This window comes from Vicugna pacos, chromosome 12 (genome assembly GCF_048564905.1).
Source record: "Vicugna pacos chromosome 12, VicPac4, whole genome shotgun sequence".
Classification (NCBI taxonomy): domain Eukaryota; kingdom Metazoa; phylum Chordata; class Mammalia; order Artiodactyla; family Camelidae; genus Vicugna; species Vicugna pacos.
The window spans coordinates 12950235-12971168 of record NC_132998.1 but is presented as its reverse complement, the minus strand read 5'-3'; the positions used below and the strand labels follow the sequence as shown (position 1 = coordinate 12971168).

At 38.5% G+C, this 20934-nt stretch overlaps 1 protein-coding gene across 3 annotated transcripts in view; it reads left to right on the top strand.

The window, feature by feature from the left end:
• The first annotated feature begins 326 nt into the window (after window positions 1-326).
• SPATS2 (spermatogenesis associated serine rich 2) overlaps window positions 327-20934 on the top strand; it is a 94592-nt gene continuing 73984 nt past the window's right edge. The window contains exon 1 of one of the 3 annotated variants that reach the window (XM_006202939.4): window positions 327-565. The gene's annotated coding sequence lies outside the window, so the exon portion shown is untranslated. Of the gene's footprint in view, window positions 570-3069; window positions 3168-20934 lie in introns of those variants that run through there. The other 2 variants (XM_015238089.3, XM_072972847.1) reach the window with 2 other exon arrangements.

Below are 20934 nucleotides of genomic sequence, written 5' to 3'. Positions count from 1 at the left end.
CTCCCTAAACTCAGGCCCACGACCCGCCGGGCGGTGTGAGACCGCGAGATCCGGTCACGAGAGGGGCGGTAACCCGACGTACTGGAGGCTGGCTGCCGCCCCGCGCCTCTCCGCACGCAGGCCCCGGGCTCGCGGGCCGCCTCGCGCCTGGGCCGCGCTCGCGCGCGGGTTGGCTACAACGGCTTCGAGCTCAGCGCGCCGGGTTCGCGCCGGCGCGAGCACGCGCCCTGTGCGCTGGCAGGCCGGCGCGCACGCGCCCGAGCGGGCTCCGGGGCGGGGCAAAGAGCTCTAGCACCGGAGAGGTTGGTGTGGATCCGTTGGCACTCCGGCCCCCAGCCTCGGCTGCGATTCACAGTCCGCCGCCCGGCCGAAGGGGGAAGCAGGGAAAGGATTGGTGGGGGCGGGGCGGCGTCCGGCTCCGGGAGAGCTGGGGGAGGAGCGTGACGGCGGCGGCTCTAGAAGAGGAGGAGGAGGCGCGGAGGAGCTCCTTTCCTCTTCTCAGACCCCGGAGCGTCCCGGACGCCGAGCCGGAACTAGGGGGACGCGGCGACTGCGGGGGCCTGGGGTAGGTGAGGCTGAGGGTGCTGAGTGGAGGGGTTTGTAGGGGGTGAAGGGGGATCACTGAGGTGCAGAGAGCGGGACTGAGAGAGGGCACAGGGGGAGGGGGCAGTTGTTGGGGGTTGGGGTACCGAGGGGGAGGGGGACTTGAGCCCTTTGGGACTTGGAGTGCCAGATGGTGAAAGGTTTCTGGGGTCAGTGGGGCAGCCCGAAGCACACGGGTCCGAGTTGGGGGATTTCCTGAGGCATAGGCCGGGAAACAATGGAGTGAGGGGGAACTCTGGTGTGAGCGTGTGTAGGGTACTGGATTTTAAGAAACAACGAGAGATCGAAAGGAATGAAAGAATGGATCATTTGGTATGAGAAGTACAGTGAATTGGGAATTGTGCGCGGATGCGTTAAGGTCATCTGCGTGGGTGTCCGAAGTCCCTAGGATTTGGAGACAAAGTGGGATTTGAAAATAAGAGGTAGAAGGACATTCGTGGAATGAGGGGAGCAGGAAACAACGGAAAATAAAGCAGAGAGGGGCAGAGAAATAAAATAGACGTGGTTTGGGCTTGAATTAAAGCAGAAGGGTAAATCCAGTTACAGAGTATAGGGTAGGTTGATTGGAGTGGCATCTTTCTCCTAATTCATCCAGTATGACTGGGTTCTTTTATAAGGTGAATCTTTCTCTGGCATGTTCCTCTGCCAAGTAGTGCAAGCCGCTCTTTTAGTAATTTGGTTATCATTTGTAGTCCATTTCATTGATAAAACCTGCCTGTAATATATATTTCCCCTCTGTATGTAATTTACCTGTGGTTAATGAACCAGGAGAGGACAGATCACTGAAAGTAGGCATCTTGCTTTGAGTATCACTGACCTCAGTGATAATGCAGAGTTTAGGATGTTTGGGGGAGAACCAAGAGTTTGTTTTCATTTAGACCAAAAGGTGATGAACAACCTTGATAAAAATCAAAGTTATCTGTACTTTGTTAGAATTACAGTTTCTCACTGAGAAATTATCATGTACCATCTGTTACTGGTTTTCTGCTTGTGGGAAAGAGTTTGGATTTTGCCTCAAGAAATTCTTGATACTGATTTCAAATTATCAGGCTGCTTTGTACCTTCCAGTTTGAATTAAGGTGATTTAAAAATATCGTGGGAAAGTATTTCTGGAGTTATGATCTTTGCATTTCCTTGATACTTGGATTTCCAGACCAGATTCTGAATGGTTTTAGATACAAGATTGCTGATTTTGAAATTGTTGTTACCATTATGTGTTCATAAATAGTCCATATTAAAGCTTTTTATTTATTGGGCACTAAGTTTTGCTGACTCATCTAAGATTTCTGGGAATTTTTCAGAAGGTTTATATCTCTCAGCTATGTCTTGAATAGTAGCATTAGACTACTTAATAAAGGTCCAAAAATAATGATCTAAGTTGTCACTTTTCTATGTTAAAAAAACTGAACAAAGCAGGAGGTGAGTGCAGTTTCCTCATTAGTAATAATGAGGCTGTTTATTGACGTCTTAGAGTAGGCTAGGCAAGGTGCTAAGATTATTTTGCATGTATTATCTCGGTTAATTTAATCCTCACAGTTAACTTCCTTTTTTGTAAAGTAAGAGGTTAAACAACTTACTAAAGCTAGTAAATAAAGCAGAATTCAGATCTAGCTCTGTTAGATGCCTTCTTTAAATCTTCTCTGCCTGATGTTCCTGCGCTCTCTTCCTCCCAGTCTTGGTTGTAGTGCTAGAAGCAGGAATTGGTTGAAACTTGGGTCTGATATAGTCGTTTAGATGCATATTGGGTTTACTGGGGCTACATCTGTAGAGTTTATTGAAGGTTTATTGCTTCTGTGATTTAACAGATCTTCTGGGGTCCAGATAATAGGCAAAAACGTCTTGTTAAAGGTTTGTCCTGTGAGCATGCTTGATTTTCTGTTTAGTCTAGTGTACTGCTGAAGTACTATGCATACGTGGCACTCTTCCTGTAGAAGTCAAGACAGCCAGTTGTGGAGCCAAAACCAATTAACTCTGGAAAACAATCGAGAAGTCCTGAGTGCCCAAGTGCCCTCCAAGCACCTGTTGAGTCCGCAGTTGATACTTGTCTTTAAATATAGACAGCATCCGCCTAGAAACCAGGAGTAAAACAGCTAGAACTGAGAGAAACAGCTGGGGCCTCAGGGAGGAGCCAGAGGTTACTGGCCTAAACATCAGTCTAGTCCCTGGAGGCGGATCCAGGAGTAGCAAAGGCTGTAGATACTAGTGAATGGCAGGAGGGGAGGAAATTTTTATTTGTTAAGTATTTGTGTTTACTCGGGACTGAACTCTGTGTTTTATATGTATTACTTTATTAGATCGTCAAACAACCCTTATAAAGAATTTGTAAGCATTATCCTCATATTTTAGATGTCTCAGAAAGGTTAAGAAACTTCATAATGATGGTGAAGGAAGTTTGCATGTATTATTATTATTTTATTATTATTATTTTGCTGCTTACAGTTTCTATTATAGAGCCACCATATTAAAACTGGAAACTTAAAGTCACTCTTTAGGATCCACTGTGCTTCTTTGTTAGAAGTAAAGCTGATTATTGCAGTCTTGCTGCTCACAGTGGAGACTGGAAGGTAAAGCTTATATGTTTCTGATTTAATTGTTGGGAAGGGGAGCCCATTCATTATTTAGCAAATGATCTACTGTAGAATATAATTCACCTACTAATATATATTCACATTATATACTGATAATATAATATATATATACCTGTGGCAGCATGAAAGTGGCGTATCCGTTCCTTCTATTCCGAAGCCTTGACTTTTAGGTAAGTCATCTAGGCTCTGGGGGGTGACAGTGAAGCATGCCTATTGTAGACTCTTAACACTTTTCTTGGTATGTTTTTGCCATAAAGGTTTGACTATCATTCTTGCTTGGTTACTTAAAAAAAAATTGTAAATAACACAAAATTTAAATTTAAATCACTTTTTATATCTACAGTTCAGTGGCATTAAGTGCAGTCACATGGCTGTGCAGCCACTACCACCATCCATCTCCAGAACATTTTCATCTTCCCAAACTGAAATTCTGTACCTATTAAACAATAACTCCCCATTCCTGTCTTATCCCAGCCCCTGGCAGCCACTATTCCATTTTCTGTCTTTAGGAATATGACTATTTTAGGTACTGCATGTAAGTGGAATCATATAGTGTTTGTCCATTTGTGTCTGGCTTATTTCATTTAGCACAGTATCTTCAAGGTTCGTCAATGTTTTAGCTTGTGTCAGAATTTTATTACTTTCTAGGAATGATAATGTTCTATTGTATGCATATGCCACATTTTGTTTATCCATTCATCTGTCATGGACATGGGTTGTTTCAACCTTTTGGCTGTTGTGAATAATGCTGCTGTGAACATTGGTGTACAAATATCTGTTTGAATCCTTGCTTTCAGTTCTTCTGGGTGTATAACCAGAAGTGAGATTTTTGGATCATATGGTAGTCCTATGTTTAGTTTTTTGTGGTAGTTTGGTTACTTTTAAGTGGTGGTTTTATTATGTGTTCACCTGAAGAGCACTTCACCTTATGTTTGAGGGCTGCTGTTTCCTCTTCTGACTTTTTCTGTACTGTTTGAAGGATACTTACACTGGCAATGATTAAAAAGGAAATGATTTATTCAGTTTTCATAGCTCTCTCTTAGCTTCTGCCTACTTATATTTATGTATCAAGACATCTAGCAAGCACAGTAAAGTATACTTCAACTCAGCAATGAAACTACTTTTGAAAATCTTTTATTAGACTGTTGAGTTGATGAGGAAAATGGGATTTTAAGTTCTTAAGTATGAAATGTATTCAGTGTGTTGGAACCATTTGTTATATACAGATCTTTCCAGTGGAAAGATAAGTATCTGTAAATGTGGATGATTATCTTAAAAAGGTTATCTGTATGTGTATTTGAAAAATGTGTCAATAGTGTATATGTGGTGGCGGGAAAAGCTCAGCGGTAGAGTGCATGCTTGGCATGCACAAAGTCCTGGGTTCAATCCCCTGTACCTCAGTTAAGGGGGAAAAATAGTGTAGAGCATCTTCAGTTTACTTTGCTACCTTTGAGATTCAGGGTACTTTTTCCATTTAAAAATGTTTTACATGTATGAGCTGCTGAGTATTGCTTACCTTCTGTATCCCTTCTTTATTCACTGGAAAAAGTTTGAGTCCCTGCTATATGCTTTAAATATTTCCAGAAGGTAATGTAATACAGAAAGTGTTATTTGATTCCATTTTTTCTCTCTCCCTTTATATATATTTGAGAGAGGGAGAGAGAGAAAGAGATGTCACATAATACCAAACAGATTGAAGTAGCTGCAGATTGCCAGTGAACTGTCTCTTAGAATGGATCTAACCTCCCGTTTCATTTTTTCTAAATGTCACAAAGAGGTTAATTATCCCTCCATCTTGTTTCTTGAGATTATTGGTTTACAAAGGGACTTCAGGCTCACATGCCATCTTCTGAGAGCGTCATAGGAGTCTTAGTGAGACCACACTTACTTTGGATGTAGTCTGTTTATTCTGAAATATTTTAAAAAGACTTAAGGTTTCTAAACACCTTATCTTGAGGTTGCTGGATATTAAGGATTGGCCAGAGGCCAGCATTTACTCTTTATGTTCAAATCCACTATGACAGCTGTTTAGGGTGAATTCCTGAAATATACATCCATCTTCCACCCAGATTCTGCAGCAACCCCAGGCCCTTAAAACTTTTCTACAGGGTCTGAGGACATCGCTATCAGCTAAAAGGCAACCTCTGCAGTTGTTGTCCTATGACTAATCTGTGGTTGAGGTTTACACAGGGATTCTTACTAGTTCAAACCTTAAATGACAATGTTGGATTGCTGGTAAGGATTTTTATACGACTTAATTAGTAAGATGTCATGATTATTAGCTGTGGAGTATGTGTGTGTTCTTCTTTAGCATTGGCTAAAGAGTATTGGGACTGAGGAGAAGGAAGTTTGTTATGAGACTGTTCTATGGGTGTGGATGGGTCATGTTAGATAAATGAAGATATCTTCATTTATGAAGGGTGCCCTAGTGTGTGGTAGAAGTGACTCTTCTGCTTACTTTGGTTATCTTCATATCTTTATAGTAAATTGCCATCATAACCTACCTGCATATCCCACACGAGTCCTCAGTACAAGGATCTCATCATTAGAAGCTCCCTCACATTTGATGAAAACAGTGAAACTCATCTATAACTAAGATGGAATGACAGGAAATCAGAGTATTGTACCTGATTAGTGGGTGGTACAGAACTACCACAAACTAAGTCAGCCATTTAGCTTAGATACAAACCTGATGTTTTATTGTATCTTACTAGTCAGTACACCCTAGGTTTCTTGAGATGGTTATCTAATTTCTTATTAAGTTGATAATACTTTAAACAGAGTTTAGTTGGGTAATCTTTTTTACCTCTGTCACTATTCAAAGGTTGTATTTTATGGAAGTCTTTTTAAAGTTATCTGACATTCGTCATTTGTCTGCCAGCCCATAATATTATTATGATCCAGTAAGTTAGACTTCAGTGTATTGTTATGTGATGTTACTGTAATTTGGGAGCACAGGAAACAACACAGCAGCAGTGATGGCTAAATTCGTGTTAGGGCATCTAACCTGATGAAGTAGAAAAAGCTCCTGAAAAAGGAGGGATATTTGGCACCTTCATCGTGTTACTTGATACCTGAAATCTTACCATTTAAGTAAGATTAAGTAGAATTATATGCAATTTTTACATGATTACATTTTTGATTGGGCAGTAAATCTGAGAACACATGATCCTTTCATACTCTACTGGCTAATCATTTCAATTGTGAAATAGCCCCAAGTATATTATTAAACTTCTTGACAGCTGGACTTTTTGATGCCTGAAATGTGGATCTGCTGAATGGTATTAGTTACGATCAAGCCAATACTGATGGTATATTTATAATATTTCCATGTTATGATTTTTTCTCCTAATTTATAATTAAAATAGGGAAACTGTATAACGTTTGTTAAGAGTACAGAAGTGTTAGTTGTATCAGGTAGGAGTTGTTGATAAGTTGGATTATGGACAGCTCTGCATAAAATTTTAATTGTTGGGAAGAGGGGCTATCAAGGTCCTACATTCTATGAACATAAAGAAGAAAAAGCACAAATCTGGTGAACAAATCTGGCTCTGAATCTCTATCTCTGCTTACTCCCTCTGTGGATTTGGTCAAGTCATTTAATTTCTCTGAGCTGTTTCTGAAGCTGCACAATTGGTACAGCAGTTAATCCCTGCTACAGAGTTGTCATGACTTGGATTTTTTTTTTTTGTGATGAAATTCACATAACATAAAATTAACCCTTTTAAAGTATACAGTTCAGAGGTACTTAGTACATTCACAGTGTTATATAGTCATCACTGTATCTAGTTCCAGAAGTGTTGCATCAACCCTGAAGGATACTGCATACCCATCAAGCAGTCTCTCCTCAGTCTCCCCTCCCCTAGTCTCTGGTAACCACCAGTCTGCTTTCTGTTTCTGCAAGTTTCCCTCTACTGGATATTTCAGTAAATGGAGTCATACAATATATGACCTTTTATGTCTGGCTTCTTTCACTTAGTATAACGGTTTTGATGTTCGTCTGTGTTGTAGCATATATCAGCACTTAATTTCTTTTTATAGCTGAATACTATTCTACTGTATGGATATATCACATTTTGTTTATCCATTTATCTGTTGATGGGCAGTTGTATCATTTCTCCCTTTTGGCTGCTGTGAATAATGCTGCTTTGAACGTTCACATACCAGTATTTGTTTGAATACCTGTATTCAGTTCTTTTGGTCTTTACCTGAAAAATGGAATTGCTGGATCATGTAGTATTTCTATAGTTAACTTTTTGAGGAACTGCCATACTGTTTTCCACAGCAGCTGCACCAGTTTATATTCCTACCAGCAATGTAAGAGGGTTCCAATTTCTCCACATCTTTGTCAGCAATTGTTATTTTCCCTATTTCTTTTTTGATTGTAGCCATCTTAGTAGGTGTGAAGTGGTATTGTGAATTTGATTTGCATTTCCTTACTAGTGACTAGTGATGTTGAGCATCTTTTCAGGCACTCATTGGTCATTTGTATATCTTCTTTGGAGAAATGTCTATTTAAGTCCTTTGCCCATTTTAAAATTAGATTATCTTTTTGTTGAGTTATGATCGTTGCCTTTTTTTCCCCAGTTTTATTTATTTATTTTTGATTTACAATGCGTGTTAGTTTCTGTTGTACATCATAGTGATTCAGTTATACATATATATATATATACACACACACATATATATTCTTTTTCATTACAGAGTACTACAAGCCATTCAGTATAGTTCTCTGTGCTATACAGTAGGACCTTGTTGTTTATTCTGTATATGGTAATTTGTATAAGCCTATCCCAAACTCCCATTTTATCCCCTCCTGCCCCTCCCCTACTGCTAACCATAGTTTGTTTTCTGTCTTTGAGTCTCTTTCTGTTTTATAAGTATGTTCTTTTGTGTCATTTTTAAAGATTCCACATATAAGTGATATCATATGATGTTTGTCTTTCTCTGACTAACTTACTTCATTTAGTATGATCATCTAGCTCTATCCATGTTGCTGCAAATGACATTATTTTATTCTTTTAGTTGCTGAGTAGTATTCCATTGTATATATGTATATACCACAACTTCTTTATCCAGTCATCTGTCGATGGAGATTTAGGTTGTTCCCATGTCTTGGCTATTGTTTATAGTGCTACTATGAGTATTGGGGTGTGTGTATCTTTTCAAAATAGTGTTCCCTCTGGATATATGCTCAGAAGTGAGATTGCTGGATCATATGGTAAGTCTATTTTTAGTTTTTTGAGGAACCTCCATCCTGTTTTCCATAATGGTTGCACCAAACTACATTCCCACCAACGGTACAGGAGGGTTCCCTTTCTCCACAGCCTCTCCAGCATTTATTGTTCATGAACTTTTGAATGATGGTCATTCTGACTGGTGTGAGGTGATACCTCATTGTAGTTTTGATTTGCATTTCTCTGATAATTAGTGATATTAAGCATTTTTTCATGTGCCTATTGGCTATTTGTATGCATGACCATTGCCTTTAATGGTTGTAAAACACTTAGACCACTGAGGGCATGTAGTACACACTCAGTAAACATTAAGTTATGATTTTTTTTCTACATGTGGCCTAAGTTGAAAGGAAACTTTGCCTAGTTTTTCCAAATAGGAGTGGAGAGGCAACAAAACCTATCATTTGTTGTCAATAAGGATTTGACTATGTCAGTGTTGATAATTTTCTTTTGATTGATGCCCGCCGATCAAGGAATTAGGAACACATAAAAACAGTTTATCTTTGGTAGAAATCAGTATTTCATCAATGTTTAGTTTATTACTAAGAACTATAAAGCAGTAGTGCCATCTAGTTATAGCTGAGATTTAGGTTGTCTTTGTTCTACCCCGTTATGAGACATTGTTATAAATGCCACAGGCAAAATTTTTTGAAAATTGGGTCAGGGAAGCCTACTTTTTATATTTAATGGTATGCAGCTGATGTATCATCATTGTTTTTATGCTTTTTGCAGCTTGGCTTTATGGGCTGGTCAAAAGAAGATAGATGAGAATAGGGGATCAAAGTAATTATTAATTTAGCATCTTGCCCTTTAGTCAGGATTGTGCCATTTTGAACTGATGAATATTCTGCCAGGTTTATGGGTAAGCATACTCATTTCACTATGTCATGGTTTGAAGTAGGGCAGTAGCTTAGGCAGAACATACAGAATATACTGTGTGCAAATCTGTATTTGATTATTTTCTTGAAAAAGGCAGCAAAAAGCAGTGTGCTTTCAGGAACTGGTGTTTATTGAAATTCTTCCTGAAGGCCCTCTCCCCCTGCACTCCCAAGCTTTGTTCTTTATGCCTCAGCTCTGAACCCTTCTATGTTTTGTGATGCCTCTGTTCCTTTGCCCACTTTGTGAACTCTGCCTGGAATGCCTTCTGGGTCTGTTGGGGACTCTGGCCTTCCTAAAGTCTCTCAGGCAGACCAAACACTACTTTTTGGGCTTTTAAACATGTAGCATACTTTCATAATAGCAGATTATCATAGTGTACTTCTAAAAATGCATGTTAAATTTTTAAAAATTAGTGCATGTGCATGGTAAACATTTGAAGAGTCCGGAAGTAAATGGTGAAAATAATTTTTCCAGTTCTCTTCCCCAAAGGCAGTCACTGGTGATACTTCCTGGAAGTATGTCCTTCCAGGTTATTCTTGGCTGATAAATAATTTTTATAGTGTATGAAATGCTAATTTTTTCCTTATTTTTTATTGCAAAGTAATTTATAAGTATTAAAAAATTCAAGCATTATAGAAATATATAGAGTGAAAAGTGAAAGATTCCCTTTACCTTGATCCTTAACCCTTGTCCTTCCTATAGTAACTCTCCTCCCCAGTAACATTTCCTCTCTCCGGAAGTAATCCTGTTATAAGCCTAGTGTGTATCTTTTCAGATTGTTCCATTTACAGAAATGTTTTAATACACATAAGTAAATGTATGGTCATTTATTACTCTGTAACTTCCTCTTTTTAATATGTTTTGGAGATTTTTCTCATCAGTATGTACAGATCTGTTATAATCTTTAATCTCTGCAAGGTGTTCATTCTATATTATGCATACACTATTTTTTTCATCTTTTCCCAATTGGTGAAGATATATGTAGATCTATACCTATATCTATATCCATCTCTCTGTTGTAGTTTCTAACAATGCTTCAATGAATACTTTTATTATAGGCTTCTTTTTGGATATATATGAGTGTTTCTGTAGGTTGCTAGAAGTGAATTGCTGGGTAAAAGGATATATTATTCTAAAAATTTTGGTGAACCTTGCCAAATGGCTTTTTTCGAAACTTTTTATTTTGAAGTAATTTTAGCCTTACAGAAGAGTAAAGGTAGTACAGAGAGTTCCCATACCTTTCTTTCCCTACCTTCTGCTACTGTTAATGTCTTCTATGACCATAGTATATTTATCAAAACTGAGAAATTAACATTGGTACAACAGTATTAAGTTTGACTTCATTTGGATTTCCCCAGTTTTTCCACATATGTCCTAAAAGTTTCTAGGATCTAGTCCAGGATTCCACATTGCAGTTAGCCATCATTTCTCAAGTGTCCTCCAGTCTGTGATAGTTTCTCAGTTTTTCCTTGTCTTTTCCACTGTCTTGGCACTTTCGAAGAGTACTGGTCAGGTATAGGTTTGTCTGATGTTTTCTTGTGATCAGACAGAAAGAATACCACAGAGGTGATGGGCCCTTGTCATCATATTGTATCCAGGGTAGATGACATCAACATGTCTTAGTACTGGTGATGTTAACCTTGATTACTTAAGGGGATATCTGCTGGGTTTCATCACTGTAGAATTTCTGCTTTTCTCTTTCTGTACTCTGTTTGTTAAAGGTGAGTCACTAAGTCCAGCCCACACTAATGGGGAAGGGAATTAACTTCCACCTTCTGGAGGAAGAAGTCTTAAAAGAATTTGGACACACGTTTAAACCTCCACAGTAGATATTTTAGGGCAATAGTTTGAGGCTATGCAAATACACTGCTTTTCTTTAAAAGTTCACCTGTTAACTTTAGCATTCATCAGTGGATCTTGCCTGCAGCAGTTATTACTGTGGTATCGTAATGGTTAGTTTGTTTCCCTTTTACATCTACATTTATTAATTAGAATTAAGGAGACTTGTGCTTTGTCGCCCATTTATTTAATAATTTATTTACACATTATAGAATTAGGGACATTTATTATTCTTTGGAGTATAATGTTATTTACTTTGCTCACTAAATTACTTTAAAAAAATACCAATTTGCACTCCTACCAGCAGTTGTGGATAACAAACTTACACACTTACAACATTGGCTATTATCTGATGAATTAAAACAATGTTTTATTTTTCTTGGTTAAACATGAAGTTGAGTGTGTTTTATATGTTTATTGACTATATTTCTTTGTAAATTGTCTTTTTATGTGTTTTGCCCATTTTTAAATTGGATTTTCTGTTGGTTTTATAGTTTTTTACACCCTGGACGTTAATCTGTTAATTATAATTTTTTTCCTTTTTGGGAAGAAAATTTTTCCTTCTCTCTTTTTTAAATTATGAGAGTAATGTGGTTATTGTAAAACATGTATAAAGTGAAAAGTGAAAGTCTCCCCACCCCCTCTTCAGTCTCATTCTGCATACCTACTACTATTCTCACCTCGCAGGCTGATAGTTTGGCATTTTTCCTTTCAGAGCTTTTTCTGTATAGGTGCAGAGGTATGTTTATATGTGTTGTGTGTATGTACACATGTGTATGCATATATGAAAGTGTACATTTTTGATAAAAATGGGATCATGGAATATTCTTCAATTTTGCTTTTATCATAAATTTAAGAAATCAGAGTCTTAATATGTTATAAATATGTGTTTCAGTCTCTTTCTCTCACTAGATTATAAGCTCCTTTGTACAAAGACTTTAATTCTTTCCACTGTTAAGGTATACTTTTTCTGTGTAAATGACACCACCATCCAACCATTTGCTCCTGCTGGGAACATTTCATTTCTTTAACAAAGTTTTCTTGAGTGCCTACTGCCTTTCTGTTATGCATGAGTGAACTAAGCATAAAAATCCTTGCCTGCATGCAGTTTATATTCTCGTAGGGGAAGGGAGATATTAAGCAAAGGAGCATCTGTTTAATATTTCAGTTAGTGATAACTGGTATTGAGGGGAGAGCCCCAAAACAAAAACAGGAAAGGAGATAGGGACACTGTGATCATGTGACTCTGTGTGTGTGTCTGAGAGAGAGAGAGAAACTGATGAGACTGAAAGGTGTTAAGGGAAAGCTTTGCTGAGAAAATAATATTTGAGCAAATACTTAAAAGTCATCTCTGATTGCTTTCTCTTCCTCACAACTCACATCAGATCCATCTCCTATTCTTGTTGATTTCATCTTCAAAATATATCTCAAACCCACCATCAAGTAGATGGATTGCTTTGGCAGTAGGAGTTTGTGACAGTTTTCTTCTGTTGTTATAATTTTCTCAGTGAGTAAGGAATCAAAGTGCTCAGTTGAGAGTGAGGGTGGGCAGGAGGTGATGGAGGTCTGTGGAGAGAAAAGGTGTGAACTTGTTCAGGAGAGTGAGAGAGTGACTGCAGCCGGGATATACTGTATGATTGCCAGGTGGCATTAAGGGCCCCTTGAGGCTTGTGGTCATGGATTTAAAGTGAGATTAGTCAGTACGGGTTTTTTTTCCTCCAGCCACATTCAGCTGCAGGGGGTGTATGTTTGGAGTAGATTTAACCAGAGAGAGGTTTTACCCTGATAGTAAAACAAAGCATGAGAGGGTCAAGGCAATAGAGGACATATGTAAGGGAGTGATTGTGATAATACACTGTGGAATTTAAGCCAGGTCAGGAGGAAACCCCCATAAGGCTTTCAGCTGATTTCCCTATATAAACACTGCTGGCTAGAAGGGAGTAGCAAGATATATTCGAAGTCCTGGATGAGAAAAGGCTGCAACCTAGGATACTCTATCTGGCAAGACTATCCTTTAGAGTAAAAGGAGAGATAAAGAATTTCACAGACAAGCAAAAAAACTAAAAGAATTCAGCAATACTAAAACTATCCTAAAAGAAATATTGAAAGGTCTATTCTAAATAGAATAGAAGCAGAGAACTATAGAAATGAGAAAACCATAATTGGAAATGCAATAACTACAATAAGTTGCAAGAGAATAAACATGAAGATTAAAAAAAAGGGCACCAAAATCATAAAAGGTGGGAGAGAGGAGCAAGAAAATGTAGATTTTTTTCCTCTCCTTTTTTTTTCTTCATTCTTTTTAGGATGTGTTTAAGCCTACATGAGTACTAGTCTAAAGCAAACAGATATAGTAAAGAGTTAACATACTTGAAAAGCAGGGTAACCACAAATCACAAGCATACAGTAGAGTCACAAAAACCAAAAAGAAACCAAGCTAATACAGAAGAAAATGATCAAACCAGAAAAATACCGTATGATATCACTTATATGTGGAATCTAAAACAAAGAGAAATGAACTTATTTACAAAACAGGAACAGACTCACGGACATAGAAAACAAACTTAGGGTTACTGGTGGGGGCAGGGGAGTGGGAAGGGATAAATTGGGGAGTTTGAGATTTGCAGATATGAACTAATATATATAAAATAGATAAACAAGTTCATACTGTATAGCACAGGGAACTATATTAAATATCTTTTAGTAACTTGTGAAAAAATATGAAAATGAATATATGTATGTTCATGTATGACTGAAACATTATTCTGTACACCAGAAATTGACAAAACATTGTAAACTGACCATACTTCAATAAAATGTATATGAAAAAAGAGAAAGCGTGGCAATGACTTTGCTCTCCTTCCTTCAGAGGTAGCCACTATAATATATTAAGAGACTGTTAATCCCCTGAATGCTTTACAGTTTTTCACTTTGTATATATATATATACAAGTAATGTAGAAAAGTATTTTATTGGTTCTAGATGCATGTTCTACATCCCCCCTTTTAATCTCTGAATTTGTGATGTGTTTTATAATCGATTAGTTTAATTGGCTGAGTTTTTTTCTTAGTGGCTTGTTAGATAATGTGTCTTATTTATGGCTTCTTAGAAGGAAAACAGCATTTTAATTTTTAAACTTTATAAAAGCAGTATCATATTATGCTTCTCTTTTGGCTCCTGTGTATCAGTTGGATGCAGCTCTAGACTACTGTAATAGCCTTTTCAGTGGGTTTTAAATGGGCTCCTCAGATTCCACCCTTCTACTCCTAATCATCTATTCCCAACACAGTGACTGTTTATTTGATTTAATAAACGCCTAAGTTTTCAGCTTCCTCTGGACCGTTCCTACTCTCTAGTTACTCTGGCTTTTTATTTTCCCTAATGCCCTGGTCTCCCACTCATCTCAGAGCCTTTTACAAAGGCTGTTCCCTCTGCCTGGAATGCTCTTCACCGCCTTCTGTTGTCATTGCCTGTTCATCTCTGCAGTCTTATCTCAAATACCACTTCCTCAGAAGTCTTTCCTGATGCCTCAGATGGTTCAGGTTTCCCTGTCCTTATGTATCTCATAACATCCTGAGCTTAATTTTCAAGGCATTTCTACAGTTTCTCTCAGATACTAACTATCTCAGGGTAGGGACCTTGTCTTGCTCAGCATCATATATCCAGCACTGCTTGTACAAGTAGTCATTCAACAAAATTTGTTAAGTGGATGAATCTTTTCATTGAGTAATTTCCTCCATTAGCCTGTAAGGACATTTTATTTTGTTTACCAGAGTATTTCCCAATGCCTAGTACAGAATCTGGCATATTATAGGTGCTCAATAAATATTTGGTGACTGACTAAATGAATCAGTGAGTGAGATAAGTAATTTTAAATAAGGATGGAGGCCAGAGTAGGGTCAGTTGATAAAGAATTTTATTTGCGGTGCTGAGAAGCTTCAAATTTAGATTCCTTGGAGGGTTTCAAGTGGGGGAGTTACACGAGCAGGCTTATATTCAGTATAGAAGGATCTTTTCAGCAGTTATTTGGAGGATGGTTGGAACACTATAAAGCTATGGCTGTTCCTCAGGAAAGAGATTAAGCCCTGATATAAGGTACCTGGAATGGAGAAGGTAAATTCAAGGGAATTTAGAAGTATATTAGGTTAAGATAGTGACTGGATTAAGGTAGGAGAAGAGGGGGAAGAATCTAGCATCACGTCCTGAGTTTCTTATTTGGGAAACTGAGTAATGCCTATTACCTAGAGTAGACACTCTAAGAAGAAGGGCAGGTATGGGAGTGGATGGGTTTAATTGAGACATGTTAATTTTTTTAACTTGGGAAATTTGGATAATTTTATTGATTATTGATTTAGCTGGATTATGGATATTCTTTTTTTTCCCTCACACATACTTAATCCTTTGTATGTAAGTATACAAAACCCACCCACCTTTTGTTTTTCCAGAAAATGGTATGAGTTAAGCAGTTCTTACACCAAGGACACGTTTAGTGTGAGTATCCTGCGTGCTATCCAGGTGGTGGAGATGTAGATAGGTAATAAAGAGCTCAGTTGAGAAAGTCTGTTTCTGTACTATTCCCTGTAATTTCAGTTAAAACAACCTGACATTTTGACTGTTTCTATCTTAGGCAGTTTTGGCATGCTTTGTCTCCAGTCCCTGCAAAGCTGTTCTAGATTTTTCTTCCCTTTGTTTTTGTCCTTCCTCTTTAGTCTGCCCTTGCCAGATAGACTCAAGGGATTGATTTCTTCCTTCTGACCCCTGCATTTTTCCCATGTCTGCATATTTTTTCCTCTCCTGTTTTTCTCAGAGATCATTTAATTTTTTTCTTTTATTTAGGTTTTAGGATTCATTTTTATCAAAGTTATGTGTATACATACTTTATAGGATCAAATAGTTATGTAAAGTTTGTTAAAAAAATAAAGCACCTTTCCTCCTTTATTTCCCTTTCTTAAAAGAGGCACTTTTAGCTTTTTCAGTTAACACTTTTTGGTATCCATTTCTCTAAATGATATACTTGTATTGCTATTTTGGTACCATCAGTTGTAAGATGCACCATTATTTTATGTACTACTGAAAAAGGGAACTAGCTCCATCTTGGGTGATCTGTAAGAGTCCCTGCTTAAAGCCGGGAAGCTACATGAGAATGTAAATGAGAAACCCACCACACAGAAAGGGACAGCAAGGCAACTTGTGTGTCTCAATCCTGACGTTATTATGTAGGAGAGGTAAAAACTTTCTTTGGAATTTGAACTGGTTCTCAGTCTGAATTCACACTACCTATATGGTATCAAAAACTCAAGCAGAGATTTTAATTATAAATTGTTTCAGGTTGGTAGTGTCATAGGTGCTTGAAAGAAACAAATAACAATTGTAAGGTGTCATCAATTGTGTTTGGATTTCAGAGATGTTAAAATATGAAGGAAAAAAGGCATTTAGAATCAGTGAAATATGGTCCCATGTGCCAGACGCTGTTCTTTCTCAGTGCTAGAGATATAGCTGTGAACAAAAGAAAAAGCCCTACTCTCACTGAGCTTACATTCTGGGGAGGGAAATGTTTAGACAAAATAAAAATATATTTGACATGCCAGATGTTGCAGGTATGTAAATAGGATGAGGACTGAACATTGATCAATGGATTTAGCAGTTAACAGCAGGAGAGGCTTTGGAGGGATAATCAGGGAGCAAAAGCCTATTGGAGTGATTTTTGAAAGAGAAAGGGAAGAAGGTGGAGGCGCTGACCGTAGACAGGAGCAGTCCGTTCATCCACAGTAATTAGCAGGAGAGAAGACACGGCAAATGGGAACCAATGCTGATAGTGGTGGCAGTTGCTTTCTATTTCACTGGGATAATTGAAGGAAGGGCAGCATCTGGGAGTGAAGATGAAGAGGTGTTGATGGCTCGAGGAAGAAGGAAATGACATGGGGGTCAGGTTATAGCTCAGCGGTAGAGTGCCTGCTTAGCATGCGAAAAGTCCTGGGTTCCATCCCCAGTACTTTCATTAGAAAATAAGGAAGTAGTTAAGTAAGTAAGTTGTTTGACATGGAGTTATGTGTAACAAGGGTAAGTGTTTTGCCAGGCAAGTACGATGAAATCAGGGAAGGGCCAGGAGTCTTGAGGTGCATGAAAGGGGGTGATTGTAATGATGGGCCTTGGGCTCCAATCTAAGGTGGGAAATGAGGACATGAGAGGGGAACAGAATCAATGGCTTATAAGTCCTGGTTGGGTCAAAGTATTGTTGGGGTTGCGGTGTTAGAGGGAGCAACCTGAAAAGATAGGAAGTGGTGATTGGAGAGCGGAGTGCAGATGAAGTAGAGATCGTGGAGAGACCATAGTTACCGTATTGACAAGTTCTAGAATATTGACTCAGGGAACGAGTGGCTAAAGTAGGGTAGAGGACAAGATGGTTGCATGTGAGGAGGTCAAGGAACTGAGAGGACAGTATCAGAGCAGTCATCTTGGTGAACATTTGAAATCATCTGGAATTATGACAGGCCAGTGAGATAGGCACTAAAAGCTTGAGGTTTGAGCAGAAGTGAGCCAGCTTATCCAGATGAATGTAACAGGGGGTGGGGAGGTGGAGGTATGGTCTGACAGGAGGCCTTTTTCGGAGGGAAGAAAGGGGATTAATTTGAAAGTGGAAACAAGGTACAAGGTGAATACCTCCTTTTTCTACCCCCAGGCCCAGTAGTATAAGTGTGGGACAGAAAACAGCCATAGGTAGGGCTGTAGAGAGAGCAATGGCCTCAGCAGTGAGATTTCAGATAACTGAAAGCAAAACTGTGATTTCAGGTAACTAAGAGCAAAAAGGTGAAGGGATCATTCAGACAAGAGGTTGAAGATACAGGGGATTTTGCTGATATTGGAAAGATTTCAGAAATTGAGGGAGGAGTGGGAAGAGAGGTGGTTCATGAAAGGGGATGTACTTAGCTATGTGGGGATGAAAGTTGGAGGATATGGAAAGACTTGAGTCCTGGAATTCTTCTTCTAGTGGTATAAAGAGGGACAGTGATCATAATGAGATTAGTCTTTATGTTTCAAGGCAAATTGTTGTGTAAGCAGGTGCAGAATAGAGGTGTGGGAATAGAGTAAAGCGGTCTTATTACTGCTGATGCCTGTGGAGAGGCTAGGGGAAAGGCAGAGAGCTGGAGCTGTTACTCGTGGGGCCAAAGTGGTCTGCAGTAAAAAAGCTGTTAATCCAGCTCTTCAAACTAGAATTCCCTGTTCTGTTTTCTGTTGTTTTTGCCTTCCCTGCGTCCATTTTTCTCCCCTTTCTTACTGAAAAGTAGAATCTTTGGATGTTTTCAGTACCCTATTCTTAAATATCCTGGAAACTGATAAATGATGTTATTAGCTTGCTGGAACATGATTACAATAAGGAAGTGGGGAGGCTCAGCTTTACAGTTGGAAAGGGAAGGGAGGGAAGAGGTTTCAGGCAGAATCAGCTTTTGATTCCTTAAATCTGACCAAGAAACAGAGGAGTTAGAAGAGGGAAAGAGTTTGACCTGTGTCCTGGGAGGGGAAAGGAAAGTGTTATTTGGAAGGACAGAACCTACCTGTGGATTTGTGCCCTGACTGAGTCCTTAAAGAGCTGTTCCTGGATGGCAGACTGGACTATTGCCAGATTCATTCATTTCAGTGGATGTTTCTTAGTACTTACTACGTGCCAGGCACTGGACTAGGTGCTTGGGAGATCAGGTGGAGCAAGTAGACAGCTTCTTGCTTACCTGGATTTACAGTCTAGCAGCAAAGACAATTAAATAAGAGATTACAATTTAATGTGAAAGCTCTGATAGAAGTAGTGAGGGTTTTTTGGAAGCCTGTAGTAAAAGCATTGGATTAGTCTCAGATTGGGGGAGGGAGGGAAAAAATGCAGATCCTGGCATTAGTGACATTTGAACAGGGACCAGAAAGAGCAGGAATTAGCCAGGCAGAGAGAATAGGGAGAAAGTTACATGTCCAGCAGCCACAGCTGGACTGTCTTTGCCTCTCCAACATCCAAACCTTATCTTACCCAGGGGAACAGGAAACAGAATCATCTATTCTCATTGCTGTCTTTATCCCCAATATTCCTGTACACCGGAGGTTGACAAACTGCAGCTTGTAGGTCTGGACTGCTGCTGGTTTTTGAATGGTTGGCAAGATAAGTATAGTTAGCAGCTCAAACTGCAAGCCAAGAATGGTGGCAAAATTCAAACCCAGATGTCTGAATTCCAAATCTGGTTTCATTCCACTGATCACATTGTATTATAACTAGTTGTTTATATTTTCATCTCTCAAGGAGAGACTTGAGCTTGAAGATGGCTTGCTTTTTCTTTTATCTGCCATTTCCAGCACAGATTGAGTCCCAAGTAAATGTTTTTTTGTTGTTGTTTTCTGATTCATTTTTTTTTTTTGTCAAATTGAAGTACAGTCAGTTACAATGTGTATAACACAATGTCTCAGCCAGGCATATACATACATATATTTGTCTTCATATTCTTTTTCATTGAAGGTTATTATATGATAAAGTAAATTTTTATCAAATGACTTTCATGTGTATAATTTCATTTGCTCCCTTGTAACTAATCCTGTGAGAATAACACATACATAGAACTTTCAAATGATTGATACTTATTTACTCTCTTACATACCATTTCTTCCATTTTTATTAGCAATATATTTATATTTTTTGACAGGAAAGTAGGATTTATTGGTGGTCGTGAGTAAGGAGAGGATGGTGCCAAGGCTGTCATGAGTGCAGGTCTGGCCATTTGTATGGGGGTGGGGGCCACGATTAGGTCTGTATTTGACCCCACAGCCATCCAGAATGAGCCTTTATTAGCAATATTTTTTAAAATGTCATTTAAAATTATTTATATTAAATGTAACTAAATATAATTAGAAATATTTTTGGTATAACAAATGCCTTGAGGAGTTACTTACTGACATACACGTCCAGCTCTTTGTTTTTTTAGTAAATGTGGTTGGCCCTCTGTATCTGCATGGGTGCATTCAACCAACTGTAGATTGAAAATATTTTTTAAAAAATTCCGGAAAGTTCCAAAAAGCATAACTTGAATTTGCCATGGGCTGGCAACTGTCTATATAGCATTTACATTGTATTTACAACTATCTACATAGCATTTTCATTGTATTAGGTATTATAAGTAATCTAGAGATGACTTAAAGTGTCCAGGAGGATGTGTATAGGTTATATGCAAATACTGTGACATCTTGTATGAAGGACTTGAGCATCCAAGGATTTTGGTATCTGCAGGGGTCCTGAAGCCAATTCTCCATAGGTACTGAGGGACAACTGTAATCTCAGAATGCTAGATATTTCTAGTTTTTGTCAGTGTTTTATAATTTCTGTGTATTCCTTTGTCAGTTGTTGGTTACAACTGCTGTCTCCCCCTGCCTCATTTTAAATTTGCTGTTCCTATCATTTATGGATTCAGAAACTAGATATCTAATCTTATTAAAACTGTGTATAAAGTAAGTATATAGTCTTGGGGATAATAATCTGTGAGTAAAGTGAAGGTGAGGTGGTTTTGTTCTTAAGGATTTTATAACCCAGTTGGAGAGATCAAACATACTGGGAACAATTATGATGCAAAAGTATATTAACTACAAACTTGTATATCCCATTGCCCACTTAACATCTCTATGTGGATGGATGTCTAATATGCATGTCAGACTTAATATGTTTCCCCCAAGATTCTTCCCACAGTCATCATATCATGTCCTTCCGGTTCCTTAAGCCTTAAACCTAGCTGATGCCTCTCTCTCTGTAACATCTCACATCTATT